General features: G+C 28.3%; 1 long non-coding RNA gene across 1 annotated transcript; it reads left to right on the plus strand.

Moving 5' to 3' along the window:
• The first annotated feature begins 2166 nt into the window (after positions 1-2166).
• Positions 2167-12664, plus strand: LOC147806587 (uncharacterized). The gene is made up of 4 exons (XR_015435989.1): positions 2167-2744; positions 5577-5726; positions 7711-10478; positions 12396-12664. It is a non-coding gene; the product is annotated as an uncharacterized LOC147806587 (long non-coding RNA).
• The last annotated feature ends 4119 nt before the right edge of the window (positions 12665-16783 follow it).

The raw sequence follows: 16783 nt of genomic DNA on the forward strand, positions 1-16783 counted from the left end.
GTAAAATCCATCTGATATATAAAACTAGAGATAAAATGTTTTGAGTTTTTCAAACGTTAAATTAAAGAATACAGTAAGAATTATCTGAACTACAATTGCAAAGCACCTCACATGATTTGTTAATTGATGAATGCTAAAATAACTTAAGATGATGAAAGAGTGAAAAGCACTGCAGAAAATGGTAATCCATATCAATAAAAGTCATAAAGCTCGTCAATTTATTATTCTAAGTAATTTATTTATTAAGTGTTATCAGCCTCGTCGTCTGATGATTCATTGTTTGATATGGAAGATAATTCAGATTCTTCAGATGAAGATGATTCTCCACCTTCATGCGTATTGACATTCATGTCTACTTCGGAATCATCAGATTCCGAAGAGTCGGAATCGTCCGTCTCGATTTCCTCGTCATCGTCCTCTTCATCATCTGCCGTCGATTGCTCCATCATCGGAGGAAGCGGCTGTAAGACTATGAGGCCAGATTCAGTCGGTTCTTGAATGGGTAAAGAAATATCTTCGGTCTCCGATTCCTCGTCTTCGTCAGAGTCCTCATCTTCATCTGTATCGTCGCTGCTCTCTTCCAAATGATTTAATAAATTGCCCTGTATGTGTTCGGTTAACGAACTTATATAGTCTTCGACATTTTCATTCGGATGAACTAGATTTTCACAAAATAGTGATAGTCCCTCCCACCCGCCGTGGGCATAAAACTCCTTCTTCAACCTCCTGTTAAAAATCGCTATCAGACACTTTGGACCAGTGTTCATGAACGAAAAGCAGCCATTACTGCAACAGAATAAAATAAGTTCAGCAATAAAAGCACTCGTGATGATGAATGACAGAAACACGTCGTCTTCGCAAAGTTTTAAGCAACGAGATGTCAAAAACTCCATGTATTGCTTTTCTGAAGTTTGAAAGTCAGCGAAAGCTTTAATAAACAACTGGGTGAAGTCCGCGTGAAATGTCGAACAGAACAACACAACTGCTTTCCCAATATCTTCCGAGAATTCCGTATTTTGAGCAGAATTGTGAGTATGCGGTAATCTGACAGGAAGTTCGTAAGTTGAATTATAACTTCGGTATACATGAGAAAAGAGTGTATTTGCGAAATGTTTCACTTTCAAATCTCTGTCCATGATTGTGTCACTTTTATATTTGATAATTTTTTAATAATTAAGCATTTATCGTCAGAGAAAAGAGCGGATTATCCGCTTTCTGCTAAATTTTATCAAAACAAACGGCGCCTTTGCAATTTTATAAACAACATTTTGTTTTGAAATGTGTTGCCACTCAATAGGCTGAGTAAACTATTTGAATTTATGGACGAGGTAGCCGAGAGATGGAATTCTTCAGCAACCGCCACTGCGTTAATCCTCCGGAACTGTTTTAGCAGCCATGATTCTACTACGTTAACCCTACAAAACTGTGGCGCAGCGGACTCGAAAATGGGGCACGGGCGCGTGACGTCACGATCTTTGTTTACAATCAATTGGGTGGCGAGCACTCTAATGTAAGTCTATGGGAATTTGATGTCATTTTGTAATAAAGTAGTAAATTTTTTATTTTCCTTAAATTTTTGAAGTATAAAAGGTCGATTTTCGTGTAGAATAGAGTTCTAATAAACTGTATAGTAAGTTTTGGCTAAATTGTGACAGTCTTTAAAGGAAAAAAATTCAAATATTTATGGGTGGTGAGTGAGTTCTGTTTCATTTTGCAGATGTTGTTTATTATGATACGTACTATATATTATTGTTGATGTTTTTTGTTTAGATCTTAGTAAATTAGATTAACTGTGATGTCTGCTTCATAAATAAGTCAGAATAATTGTCAATTTTTTTTTAAATATGATGAAATAGCTTTGTTTTATGATTATTATCTTCTGGGTGGCAGAATTGAAACTTTAATATCTTGCTGACATTTTTAGGAATACACGTTATTATTTTATTCTTATATCTACTAAAAGTAGAATTAATTTATTTTTATGTATGTCCCAATAATAATAATATATTTTAGTAAGGTTTTGATTATTGTGTAAAAAATTCGTACGTTCTGTGGGTGAGTGCTATCTCCTTAAAAATAGTGTTTGTTTTGAATCAAATTAGGAATAGTTGTTTTTTACGTAAGATTTTAATTAAGTATAATGCCTGTCCCAAGTAGCACAGGGATATTGTAACAGCTTTAGTCTACATCGACCGACATTGTCAATATTGGCGAAAATCGAAATTGTGTGTACGATATTGTACGATTCCCGTCGATTTCACTATAAAAATATGTTTGTAAAACTTATCATTTAAAACTTTATTGTGTCCTTAAATCAAAATTAATCATTTAAAAGACAAAAAATGACGTCAAATTGTTATAATTCCAAAAAATAAGTTTGAAATATAAATTTAGAGATATCCGAACAACCCCGGACAATATTTGATATCAATATTGCAATCGTGTTTTTGTCACGACATCGATTTTTTCTCTAAATACTGAAATCTACGATCTATACCACTCGGAACCGTAACCATAACCCGTTAAGATGCTGTTGATCATTTACCGCTACCACCTGCGATCTATTTATCTTTTGTCTACTTATATTTAAATCTAATTTCGTCTCATAAAATTTATACCTTAGCTCATAATGTAAATGGAATGAAAATTATTCCGATTTAGCGAGCCCGAAAACTCAAACCAGCTGAAGATGAAGGGGAATTAATGCACCTTGTTGAAATGAACGAATTCTCTGATCTTGGCAGGTATGTGCTGTTTTTAATATATATAATTAAATTATATATTGCAAAAATTACATTGATTTCCACCTTTATCTTGTCCAGGCTGCTTAACTATTTAATTATATCACGTTATTCAATTCTCATATTCACAAACAGTGGCGTAATTTTATAGTATGTTTGGAGATGTTAAGCCTTCTGACATGCTTATGTTTATATTTTTCACACCTGCCAAATTGTACGTTTGATGAAAAATATTTTTTAATACTTGAACTAATTAAAAATTTAAGAGCTAAGTGAGCTAACAAATGGATCATATTTGCATATTTTTTAATTATTAATTTGTCATGGTAGATTGAAATGTTTTTTTTTTTCGAAATTTTAAATTGAAGATTTAGTATGTCTACTAGATTGATTTAATATGTATACTGAAGATTTAATAAGATATCTAATGTTGCTGCTAGTAAGAAGTTTTTTTCTCAACCGTATAAGTTTGCAGTATATATATATAATATATATGTGTGTTTAATTATTATTTAATATTATGCTTACTGTATCTAATTAATATATAATGTTTAAATTACAAAAAAAAAGAATTGAATCATGAAAATTTTATATGTCTACATCTTACTTACCGAACCGAGTAGCTCATTAATCAAGTAATTCATAATTTCAGAAGGGGTTTTAACTTACATAAACTGAAGTTTGTTAACTATTAAATTATATCACACTATTCAATTCTGATATTCCCAAAGATCTTGTTTACTTTTATTGGTTCTGTGCACTATAACAATTTATCTGCTTTTCTCGGACTAAAAAAGACGAACTTGTTCAACGTTCCTCCCATATGCTCCTGCCAAAGAATAGGGTATCTCTCCTGATACTATTCTTTGGGTACATATATGTATTTATTAGGGTACATATAGGGTATCAGTACACCTAGAAAGTCATGGATTTCTATATTGAACAAAATTTGTCATGATCTAACTATTATTTTTTTAAAAATTGCAGATTTAGGTAACTGAAAAATCTTAATTTTAAAAATGGAATCCCCCTAATTTCATAGCGTTCTGAATATCTGAATTTGTAACAAAATATCCAATCTTAATCGTATTTTATTAAAATATAAAATGTTTCAATTGTGTTCTTTAAAATAATTAAGGAAAGAACATCCTTTCTAGAGCGAATAATCTTTTAAACTTCAGTGATTTCAGAATCTTATTAATTATTTTATTTGTTTAATTTTTTTTTATTATAATGAATTTAAAATTCTTGTTTAGGCATTTTATGTTACACTTACTTTTAAGAAGAAAAAAGCAGCTTTAAAAAGCTATATAAAAGTTATTTACTTTTGTATATTTTTCAGCTATTTAAATGCTTCAACTCTTTCTTTACTCAATTTTTAAGTTTAATATCAATAAATGAGAAGGTTTAGAGCCCCGTGGCAGATTTGCAGAGACACGGCAACATTTTCACTGAACATTACAAAGTTCTTGCAGAAAGATTTTTCTTTTGAAAAGTAAAAAAAAAAAAAAATTACCTTTATTTATTTTTTGACAGAAATTTACCAGTTATATTTGAATCATGCATTTGAATAATAACTTTTTGGCGTGTTCAATATACGCCAATAGTAGCGTAAATTGATGGGTTTTTTTCTGTTGTATTTTCGTCAGTTATTGATGTGGATTTTAAATATCCCGATAAGCAACCTGAAAAATTCGAATCTTGTATTTGGGTATTTACTTTTTAGGTCAATAATTCTGTCGAATTTTATCAGTTATTGCTATTGATTTCTCCATAGTTTTTAAATCTGATATTTATTATACGATATTTTTATACAACAGCCTAATCAAGAAACGAAACACTCATTTGAGGTGACCAATTCGTGTGAATTTGTTGTCAATCTTTTTTTTTCGCCGAGTACTACTGCGGATTTAATAATTTGCAATTTTTTTTTACTGGGATGACAAAAGGCGAAGGAAATAATTTCTATATCCCCCTGCCTCCCAACAAAATGCGAAAATGTTGCATGTAATGTTATAATAAAAATTATACGCTCAATTTAAAAAAAGTTATACATAGTTTTTTTTTTTTTTTTTAAACACAGTGCTTTTGTTATTTTAAATTAGTAACATAACTGTTTATTATTGTGAAAAGTATCTTGCAGAAAGATATTAGTGCTAGAGAGTTTTGTCGCAGATAGCTCGAAAAAGTTCTGCTTCAAGGATTCAGAGTATAACAGCTTTGGTTATACCTATCATTTCAATTAATGTTTTTATAATGCTTTTTTGAATTTATTGTAGTGTTTTTGTCGGATAAAATAGTAACTTCGGTAACTCATGACAACTTTTTGGAGTTATTGATGGAAAGTCAGGGTTTTAAAATCTAAAATGTCGCAGATACCATGTACATATCAAAATGAAAAGCAATCCATAGCTGAATATGTCCCAACTTTGCAACATATTTTAACTTATGTGATTCTTAAGTCAAATATGACTGTGATAAGTGTTTTAATGGTATGGGTATTTCTCCGCACACTATTTATACATAGAATTCTTGATAATTGGATTCGTTAACATACAATCTGATATTGCAATGTCCAATATATTTATGCACAAGCCATTGCTTTGGAAGCTTCTCATATACAAAGTAAAGAACTAATGCAATAACTCTTTGAGAATAAAGTGACTGAAATAAGAAATAATATATTATGAAAATGAAAAATGTAGATAATTCCTTTCTTCAGCAATCCTATGCCCGTTTTACTTGTGTGGTCTTAATTGATGATAAAATATGAGGTACATTTTGTAATGGTTATTAAAACATTATATTTTTATATATATCTTTTTTTTCTTTCAGATATGTTATTTTGAAACCATCTGTAAAGAAGGCTATTTATGTTCTTTTACTTCAGCACCATCTTGGAATTGGCGATGATGTATTGTAAATTAAAATGAAAAAGGAAACAGTGTTTTGAAAGCCTCTCAGTTGTTACAAACGCCATCTTAGGTAATTTTATAGACTTAGAATTTTAAAATTTGTAATTAGACTTTACTTTTTCGTGAGTCATTATCTTGCACTAAAATGGATCAGTTATTCCTTAAATTAACTACCCTGGTCCTTCCTGTTTTATTTTGCTTAGTTTGTATTCTGAACTCTAATACATTTACAGCATTGTATGTTTCAAAGTTCAAAAGTTAGCCGCTCTTAAGGTTTTGTAATGTTTTTCATGGCATCTTTTCTCAACCATGGCATCTTCTTCTAGTTATCAGGGTTTGTTGATTTAGATCAGCTTGATTTATTACATGATTTAAATCAAATGATTTTTTTTTAGAAAAAAAGCATTGATTTTGAAAGTTAAAATACAGTGTTTTTAAATTATTGATGCTTTTATTATTTTTTTTTCTAGTTTTAAAACTTATTTTAAATAAATTGCTGCATTAATTAATTTTAGTTATTCAAATTGCTTTCTTTCTTGGTGTGTGTTAAATTCCAACACATTTGAAATTGCATTTTTAAAAATTTTTTTTGATTCTTGAGATTGATTGATGTCATTAAATGTACAAATTAAAGTACACATTTAATGCTGTCTTAATATAGACTTCCATAGCTGTAGAGAGTAATTATTAAACATGAATTTTTTCAAAAAAAATGCAAATAATGTTAATTAAAATTCTACCTTTTGATTAAAAAAGCATGGAATTAAAATCTACATTATATTTTATTAGTGGAAAATGTTTATTTCTAAAGCTATAGTAGAAAGATGGGTTATATTAGAAAGAAATTACCCTAATATGTCAAAAATAGAAGGAAAGAAAAGGGGGCTGATGAATTCAGATGTTTTTTTCCTGATATAGTGTCATTCTTCCCTTTCAAAGTCTATTTGAAGCAGCAGAGTTATTAACTGGTAATTTTTTCTCATAATATGTTTATAGTATCTTTGACATAATCAGATTTTCTATAAAGAAATTTTGTGAAAAAAAATTCCAATAAGTACATAGATTTTTTAAAATTTTTTTTTAGCTTAGCTTATTTATTTTGATATAAGATTAAAAATTTATTACCACTTAGCAGTACCTTTACAAAATACTTCACTATATTTACATCAGCACTGTGGTAACCTCATGTTAGATGTGGAATTTGTATTGACTAGCCGGGTTCTAATCTCAGCCGATACTGGGATTGGAACCCGGATCACCTCATTGAAAGGTGACCAAATATTTTTTAAAAATTATTCAAGGAAAAACTTTTTTCCGTCTATCATATTATAAAATACATAGCTGCCAACCCTTCTGCATTTTGCAGAAGCTTTCTGCATTTTTACTTATTTTAGCTATTTTTTCCTCTTTTATGCGCAGAAGATAAGATCTTCTGCATTTTACCCATCTGCCTGATAGCTAGTATTTTCTTTAAGTCAGACGTCGCTGTTCCTCTTGTAACAGCGTTTGGCAAGGCCGTAACTACATTTTTAATCGAATATTGTACCATCAAGTAGCTGGTCGAAAGTTTTTTTAAAAAATATTTCCTTTTTTGTTTTAAAAAAAAGATGAGTATTGCTTTTTTTTGCTCATAATAAGTGGATTTATAAATAAATAATTAATCAAAATAGTTAAAATCCGCTTCTTTTATAAATTTATTGGTAATTAGTATGTGCTTGCGAATCTTCTGCATTTTTAGGCATTTCTTCTGCATTTTTTTTTTTGTCTATCTTCTGCATTTTTATAACTAGAGGTTGGCAGCTATGAAAATATAATATTTTCCATTTGTTATTAACTTACTCGTCAAGGGCCCCCATATAAAAATAGGCCCGGTGCTCCTGGAAACATAAAAACTGCTCTGATTCTATACAAAAGAATTGTCAACCTAGGGCTGTTAGTAGTACTTGCATTGTGCTCATGTCTACTTTAGTTCATGTAATTTTTCAATATAACTATTTGTCTTTTAATTTAAAAGTATTAAAATTAACCACAGTTTATGTCTTATTTTTTTTCAGCTGCTACCTTCAGACTGTTCAAAGAGACTAGCTGCTACCTTCAGACTGTTTAAAGAAACTAGCTGACTAGAAAAAGCTGAAAAATTTGGTGAAGTTCTTGCCACCGCCAATGGCCGGGAAGGCAGGAAGACTAAGTTTGCGCCTCAACTGCCACAGTTTTGTTTTAGAAACAATTGATTGTATTAAAGAATACAATAAATTATAGAAATTAGTATATTATTCTTTACTGTTTAATAAAAATTATATTTCATTTACACATTTGACAACCGTTCAAGCCCTAATAAATATTTTGGCAACACTTTAATGGATAAAGGCTATAAGTAATTTAGATCGCAGCTTATTGTACCATACTTGCCCTTTTTTAAGTCAGAAATCTGAAGAAGTGACTCCTGTTATTTTATTATGACAATATCAGTGTAAATATTGCTTTTTTTTTTTTAATCAGTTTTTTTTAAAATCGAACCTTATGCTGTGAAGATAAGGAGTTTTGTTTTCCATAGATACTATTTTAGTAAAATACAGATTATATAATACTAAAACGTCACAACAAAAAAGTTAATCGTTTTAAATTAAACATATTGTAATTTTAATCTACATAGTAAAATATAGATGCTTTAAAAATTATTGCACAAATCACTTAAAATATTAAAATAATTTCACAATATAAATGGCTGCTTGTACCCTGAAAAAGCGAAGAAATATCTTAACAAAACTATTTACTTTCTAGCTTATTTTCTAGAATAATAGTAAAATATACCTGCCTACCCAAACTTATTAAATATTAATAATCAAAAAATTCTACAAGCTTTGGTAATAACAAATAATTTAATTTTAAACAAGCTAGAACGGTTTTGTTCGGTTTTTCCAGGGTACAAACAGGCATGAATATTTCAAAAACTAATTTTTATTTTCTCAAATAACGTAATTTTGGCGATTGTCTGCATTCCACAGCATTCGTTTTTTGAATATCTGTTGACGATGTCGGTTGACATAGTACAACGTTTGTAAATGCAGAGAGATGTCGATCGACGTTCCCCAACGTTTCTACAATACCGTACAATATTGGTTTGCAATATTGAATATACGACATAAACGGGGTCCATTTTTATATAGTACAATATTTCGCTACGATATTGTACAATGTTCAAAGCTACGTTTTTACGATATCGTTTTTGTGAATTGTGCTACTTGGGGTATTATAGATAGGTTCAAATAATGATAAAGATAATGTTTCAGTGCGTTTAAATTGCTTTGTTTTTGTTAAATTGCTTCTGGGTGGCAGAGCTTTGAATGAATGGATTTTTCTGATATTTTTGCTACTATACATTATTATTTAATTCTTTTGTTTATTAACAGTAGAATTTATTTATTTTTTGAAATGTCTTAAATCTATTAAAATAATTTAGTTAGGTTTTGATAATTGTTTAAAAAAGTCTTTTGTTCTGCGGGTGAGAGTGTGCTCTCTCCTTAGAGATGTTTGTTTTGATTCATATAAGAAACAGTTCTGGTTTTTTGCATTAGATATTAATTAAGCATAATGCCTGTGTAAAAAATAAGGCAAAATAGGGATAAAAAATTTGCTACAGTGTTTAAATTGCTTTGTTTTGGTACATAAACTTCCGGGTGGCAGCTTTGAGTGAATGGATTTTTTTGATATTTTTAATAACACACATTATTATTTAATTCTTTTGTTTTTTAACTGTAGACTTAGTTATTTTCTTTAAATGTACTAAGCTTCTTAAAATGTTTTAATCAGGTTTTGATAAAATTTGTGAAAGAAGTCTTGTATTGTGTGGTTGAGCTTCTGGGTGGCAGAGCTTCGAATATAAGGATTTAGATGTTATTTTCACAAATACTCATTATTTTGTTTATTAAGAGTAGAATTAATTTATTCTAAACATATATACCAAATATTTTCAAATGTTTTAATTAGGTTTTGTTAATATTTGTGAAAGTAGTCTTTTATTATGTGGTTGAGCGTGCTCTCTCTAACGATAATATGTTATGATTCATATTAAAAATAGTTTTTGATTTTTTACTCAAGATATTAATTAAGTAGATAAAATATAATGCTTGTTTCATAAACAGAGCAAAATAATAAACAAAATTTTTTTAATGTACATTAAAATTGATTTGTTTTTATTAATGAACTTCTGGGTGGCAGAGCTTCCAATAAGGATTTTGCTGATATTTTCACAAATACACATTATTATTTAATTATTTTGTCTATTAAGAGTAGAATTAATTTATTCTATGTATCAAATTTTTTCAAATGTTTTAGTTAGATTTTGATGATATTATTTATAAAAAAAAAATTCTTATTTTTAGGTTAGTAGGCTCTCCCCTTAAAGATAATGTTTGTTATGATTCATATAAGAAATAGTTGTTCATTTTTTACTTCAGACATTATTTAGTAGATTACGTATAATGCCTGTTTTATAATTCTCCCTCACACTTGTTTCCTTTCAATTTAGGATGCAACTTTGTATGGAGAAAACAATTCAAAAGAAATTGTGAAGAAGCAGATGGAATTATTTAAAGCAAGACATGATGAAATGAAAAATATTATTCAATTGGATCTTCAAAGGATGCAGAATGGCTCAGTGGGGCTTTAGTGAGGAAACTTGTTTCTTATTTAATATCAAGTATCTTTCCGCCTATTGCCCCTTCTAAGCCGCATCAATCCTTAAGGACACTCATGAAGACTTCTTTCAAAATTAAGTCTGACTTTAAGGTACTCCACAACACGGTGATAGCATAGTATGAAGGTGCGTATGTTTGTATTGATTTGTTTTCTTTAAATTTTCTTAAAATTTACTAGTCATTATGCATGTTTGTCCTAAACTGTCTATTAAACAACATTGAATTTAGTGTAGGATTTGTATGCTTTCCAGCCAGTATAATGCATCAATTGTAAATAAAGGGGAAAAAAACAAAAATGTAAAGAAATTTATTTAAAGATTAAAGGTTTATTGTAAAATAATTTCTATTCTTGCTTTCGGAATTTAAGCTATATAATATTTTGTAACCCAATTATGTTGAAATGATAATTTTTCTTCGGAAATTATTATTTAAATAATTAGTTGAATATCCATGAAGTACATAAAGAAGAGGTTTGAGAAAGATATATAATAAATATCCTGCGTAAATGCTTTATTTTTTTCTTCTTCTTGTTTTTAAATAATGTGTTAGGTTATTTTTTTCCTTTTTTAATTCATTGCCACTTATCTTATTTCAAAGCATATAATTTCAGGTAAAAACTTATCTCAGCTTTGACATAAGCATGTGAAAATCTAATATTTCTTGCAGTTTTTCTTATAGTTTGTATTGGGTGATAAATATTTCTTTAAAAACTATAATTTATGAATCCGCTACTCTATCTCAGGACCATGAGGCTTAGCAGCAAGTTCATTAGCCAACATTATATTCAAATGTTTTACATATACGAGTGACTGTTTAAAAACTACATGTAAGAGGCACGCCTCGTGCATGTGCAAATCACATGCTAAATGCATACCTGTTATTTGCTCTTCTAAGAATACAGTGTCTGTTTTACTTACAAATTTCAGCTCCCCATTTGTAGAGCACCCTGTTGATATCAGTGAAATAATGTAAAACTTAATGTAATAGTAATTAACTCTTCTTACCTATATAGCTAACTCTATCAGAGATGACTTATATATTATTTGCTAGAATTGAACCTGTATCAATCAAGATGATTTCTAATGCAACTGACCTGGGCATTAAATGAAATAAATAAAAGTACATCGATTATCGCTAAATGTCAAGTTTACCACTATGTTTTGCAAATTTATTCAATTTCTTTTATTCTTGCTACTTTATACATCAACGAAATTGTTAAATGAAAAGGTTCACACATTAAAGTGTTAGCATAGTTTATAACACTACTTAGGTAGCATGCATAATCATACAGGGGTAAAAGCATTATAAAATACCATTTTGATAAAATATTTGGAAAAGCAACACTGATTCCCTTTTTAAATATCAAATTTTTTTTATTTTTTAATTAGAAAACATCAAAATTATTGTATTAGAATATGTCATGATAAAGCTATCTATATTTAATAATAATAACTCCAATTAAATAATAGCTTCTCTCTCTTTCTTTCTTTAAAAAAAAAAATAGTTTCATTGAAATAGATAAACAATGAAAATATAAACAAATTTAATCAAATCGCCGCTTAAAGACTTTCTAAGAATAGAAAATTTAAAAAAAGAAATTTCTATGTACACAGCTTAATAGTTATCATAGTGAATATTTATCGGTGATGTTTTATTCAAACACCTTTGAATTGCTCATTGCTGTCAGGCTAACAATCGACTTCCATTTTAATTTTGCCATTACATAAAGCAAAATATATTTAGTTTAATTCACATGTCTATTAAGTATGTTAATTCCAAGTGTATTTTTCTGAGTTTTAACAGTTTTGAATTAAAAACATAAGAGAGTTTTAGTTATATTCTTCTTAAATAAGTCAAATGCTGTTTAGTTTTATTTACTAAGAAATATCCTTCGTGTTTTAAGAAAAGTTTAATCAAAATTTTTTATTTTGCTTAATGAGAAGGAGAAAGAATAACAAATTTTAAATAACTTATAATGCAAATGATTGATCACACAAAAAAATAAATAAATAAAATAAAAGATTTCTCCCTTTGCTTTTTAGTATCACTTGGAAACAATAATCTTACAAATGGTATTACAATGGATAATGTGATGATCATCCATGTCAAACTGACCATGGAGTTAGAACACATGCCAGAAGTAATAGATCTTTTAGCCATAGAAATATGTTAGAAGTGTACACGGCGAGGAGGTAGATCACTCCTCAGTATTATATTTGCGATAAAATTTGCTAAATAAATACATGTGATTCAATAACTTTTAGTATTAAATGTCGAGGAGGTAGATCACTCCTCAGTATTATATTTGCTAAATAAATACATGTGATTCAATAACTTTCAGTAATAAATGTCGAGGAGGTAGATCACTCCTCAGTATTATATTTGTGATAAAATTTGCTAAATAAATAGTGATTCAATAACTTTTAGTATTAAATGTGTGACAGAACATTGCATATACTTTCTATAATTTATGTATTTGATTTACATTTTAATGTGAATAAAAACTTATTCTCATACAATTAGCCATTATTTAACTAAGAAAAGCTTTAAACACTAATGTAAATACTCTTAAATAGGATCAGAATAAGATTTTTTTTAATTTAAAATTTTCTTTTGTGAGACACTCATGCACAAAAAATATTTTTGTATAAGCTCTGCTTTAATGATTTAAAAAACATAAACAAAATACAAGTAATGATATTAATTTTAATGTATGTACATCATTTTGATGCATGCATAGTAAGTATGTTAGAGTAGCAACAACAATATAAATAACATGTAAGAAGTAAACAACATGCAACAACATTAAAAATATGGTGATTCTACTGAAACCTACAATTTACTAAATAAAAATGGAATAAATGAATCATAAATCTATCCATCCCAATTCAAAGTTCAGAAGACAAGTTTTCTAAAAAAAATAAAAGTCAGAAGTTCCATTCAGAATAAAAATACTATTAAGAAAAGTAACATGAATTAATAAGATTGATTGACTAGGATGTACTCAAAACTGTGTTTAATATATATATCAGCTTTAAAATAAATAAAAACATACACACATAAATAAAACACTAAATATTAAATAATATTATTCATTTTAATGCAGATATTTTATACATTTATTTCTCATCAAGTTGTGTCATAACATTACAAATCACACGAAATATGTAAACAGAGTGATCAACTATAAATCCTCAAATTGCAGCATTTAAAAGGAAATTTTCAATTAAAACGGCATCACAATTTAAAGTTTAGTACACTATCCTTTGAAAAATGTATGTAATATTCTAAATAAATTCAGAATATAAGTTAAAAACACTTTATTTTTAAACTTCGCTATGTTAAGTCTATGACAACCTCGCCACCCAGGCACCCGCAATTGATTGTTTGTTTACAATCAATGCCCGTGCCCCATTGGGGAGCGCCAAGGTTAGTCTCACGCCAAGTTTTGTCCGACTGGCGGCAGCTTAATTTTGAGCAGGATGTGAGGAGCGTGTGATATGCATTTAGTGTGATATGTGTTTAGCGAAGTAAGTATATTATTCACGAATCTTTTGTTTGTTTGACAGGATTTGAATTTTTAAAAAAATTGAGATTGTTAGGAAATAGAAAAACTTTGACTTGCCTGTTTTACGGCATTAAAAATACTTTCACACGATGAGATGACCATCTGAATGCAGTTGATGTACTATCATAACAGGAACCTGCAAATCACCAGAGTTTAGTAGAGTATTTTCAAGATAAATTATCTTTTTAAATATTTATTTATTTTAAGCTAATAAAATTAAAACTTATTATAATTTGTTCCGATTAAAGTTTTAATTACTTTGGATAGAAATAATTTCAATTTTTATATATGTAAAGATTAATACTGGCGTAAAGCTTCACTTTGAAATATTCGCCAAGCAACTCGCCAAACTTTGTTACATTATTATAACATAAAATATAACAATGATTATATTTCTTTATTTTTAAATTTTAATCTTTATTTCTGTTGATTGTAAAAACATGTGTCCGATTATTTGGAAAAAAATTTATTATTATTATTTGCGAAATAATTATTTTATTCTTCCCTAAGAATTCTTTTAATTTTTGAAAAGCTTATTTAAAAACAAGTTAGAAAACATGTGTGGCAATTATTTATCTTGTCTCTCACAAAGTTACCCCATTTTTCAGTAATTATTGAAAAGTATTAAAAAAAACGGTAGTAATATTATATATAAGAAGTAATGATTGAAAATGCAAATTCCCAATCTCCTTGTCTGTTTCTATATTCCTCCCCTCTATTTTTTTGGTGTATAATGATTTGCACTTTACATTTATGTTTTGATACTTTACTTTTCTACAATGATAGTAAGTATGCAAGTGTACCTTACTAATTTTTCAATATACTTAGATTTTTAATAGTCTTTGTTTATAAATACAATTTATTTTTCTCAAAGCAAATTTCAATCATGATATAAAAACTACAAAACCAAACATACCTCCCTTCTCTCATTAGTGTATAGAATTATCTTAGAGCTATAATCAAAATATCTGTCAAACTTAAAATAAGTCTAAAAAGGATACCTAAAGACTTAAATGATTTCAAATTAATGGTATTTAATCTCCTTTATTCTAATAATGTGTTGGTAAAATTTTATCATGATAGTGATTTCTTTCTTTTATTTCAGATATTTTGTATAATCCTGTAAGGTTTGTCTGGTGAAGAAGGAAAGGGATGTAATATTGTTTTTTTGAATGAAATTAAAAAATAAGAAATGTAAATGAATATTGTTCTAAGTGTTTCACTTGATATTAAATGTTTTATTTTTTAGATTGATTCTTGTATTATTTAAAATGCAAAACAAAACACGTAAAAGACTATAACAAAATAATATGATACATAAAAAGTATGCTCTTAATAAAATATTGCTTTTTTCTTAGTCATTAATAAATTTGAATTTATATATTGTATATTACAATAAATTTGTCCTAAAATAAATCCTGTAATTTTTAATTAAATTATCTTATACCAATAATGAATGTTTTAAATTTTACAATAGTAAATTGTAAGTATGACATCGAAAATCCTCTTATATTAAAAAACAATTTTACTAAGAAATTGGAAGAAATAATTTTCATAAAAGTGTAGATGAATAAAATTGATGATCCCTTAATGCAATGTAAATTAATTTTATGACAGTAAAATTCTGAGACATTGTAGTATAGACAAGTCTGACATTATTTATTATGTATTTTTTAGACAAAATTTTTAAAAAATTGAATTGATTTGATAAATCGAATAGTTTTGATGTTATAAATAATTTATGAGTAAAAGGTAAGTCAAAAATTGTATATTTCATACATGAAACTCTCATTTCTTCTAAAGAATTGTTTCAGAGGACTATTTTTTGAATTAAGCATAAAAAATTAAATTTGAAGAAATGCCTTACTTGTTTAGAGTCGTTATAAGTCATAAAATTGTACTTTCTACACATGAAACTTTTATAAATTTTCGAATTGCTAAACTATTAAATCAGACAGCTTGTTTTTATTCTCATTCGATTTAGCGTATACATAGATAATGATACCGCACTTGCCTAGCTAGCATGTTAGATAGTAAATATGTATAAATACACTATGCTTTTACAGGGTGCGTAGCCAAATCTTTCAAGAAAAAATAAGCACCTTTTAAGAACTTTTTAGGCACTTTAAAAATATTTTTAAGCACTATGTAAATTGACAAAATGTAATATAATTTTCAAAGACTTTACATGATCATGATGAAATAGCTAGAATTTGATAAAGAACTCTTTTCTTGATTACATTAGCCATTAAAAAATGATCAAGAGAATTTTCGGATCGATTTCAGAGGGTGGAAAATGAAGCTTGAAATTGAGAATATCACACGAGAGTGCAAGAATCTCACCGAACCCAGCTCACTAGATGCACATGCGGACTCGCAAGTATTTCACCAAACCTGTAAAATGATTGGACCTTTCATACGCTATGGACTGACGGTACGCTGAAATTGATCGTGGTTAAATGAATTCTGAAAACGTTGAATAGAAAAATATGAAAAGCACGTTTTTACATAATACGTGGCGAAAATCGACATTCCCTGCTATCGAAAAAGGAAAATTAAGCACTTTTTAAAAACACCCATTGAGAAAAGCACCTTTAAGGGCTTTTAAAAAATCAAAAATAAGCGCCTTTAACCACTTTTTAAAAACGCTACGCACCATGTTTTACAGACTCGATTCAACGTAAAAAAAAAAATCGTAAAAATTCTAGATAGTATTTAAGTTCATCTCCCTTTGACCCCCTTATCCTTTTAGGGACGCAACATGAAATTCATTGACATCTTAATATCATCTTGTAATATGAGGTAGAAATCATAATCCTTTTTATACCATGCTACTTCACTAATGGGGAAATAAAGTGTTCA

Source organism: Parasteatoda tepidariorum, chromosome 8 (assembly GCF_982258835.1).
Source record: "Parasteatoda tepidariorum strain Cologne lab strain chromosome 8, Ptep-v5.0, whole genome shotgun sequence".
NCBI lineage: Eukaryota > Metazoa > Arthropoda > Arachnida > Araneae > Theridiidae > Parasteatoda > Parasteatoda tepidariorum.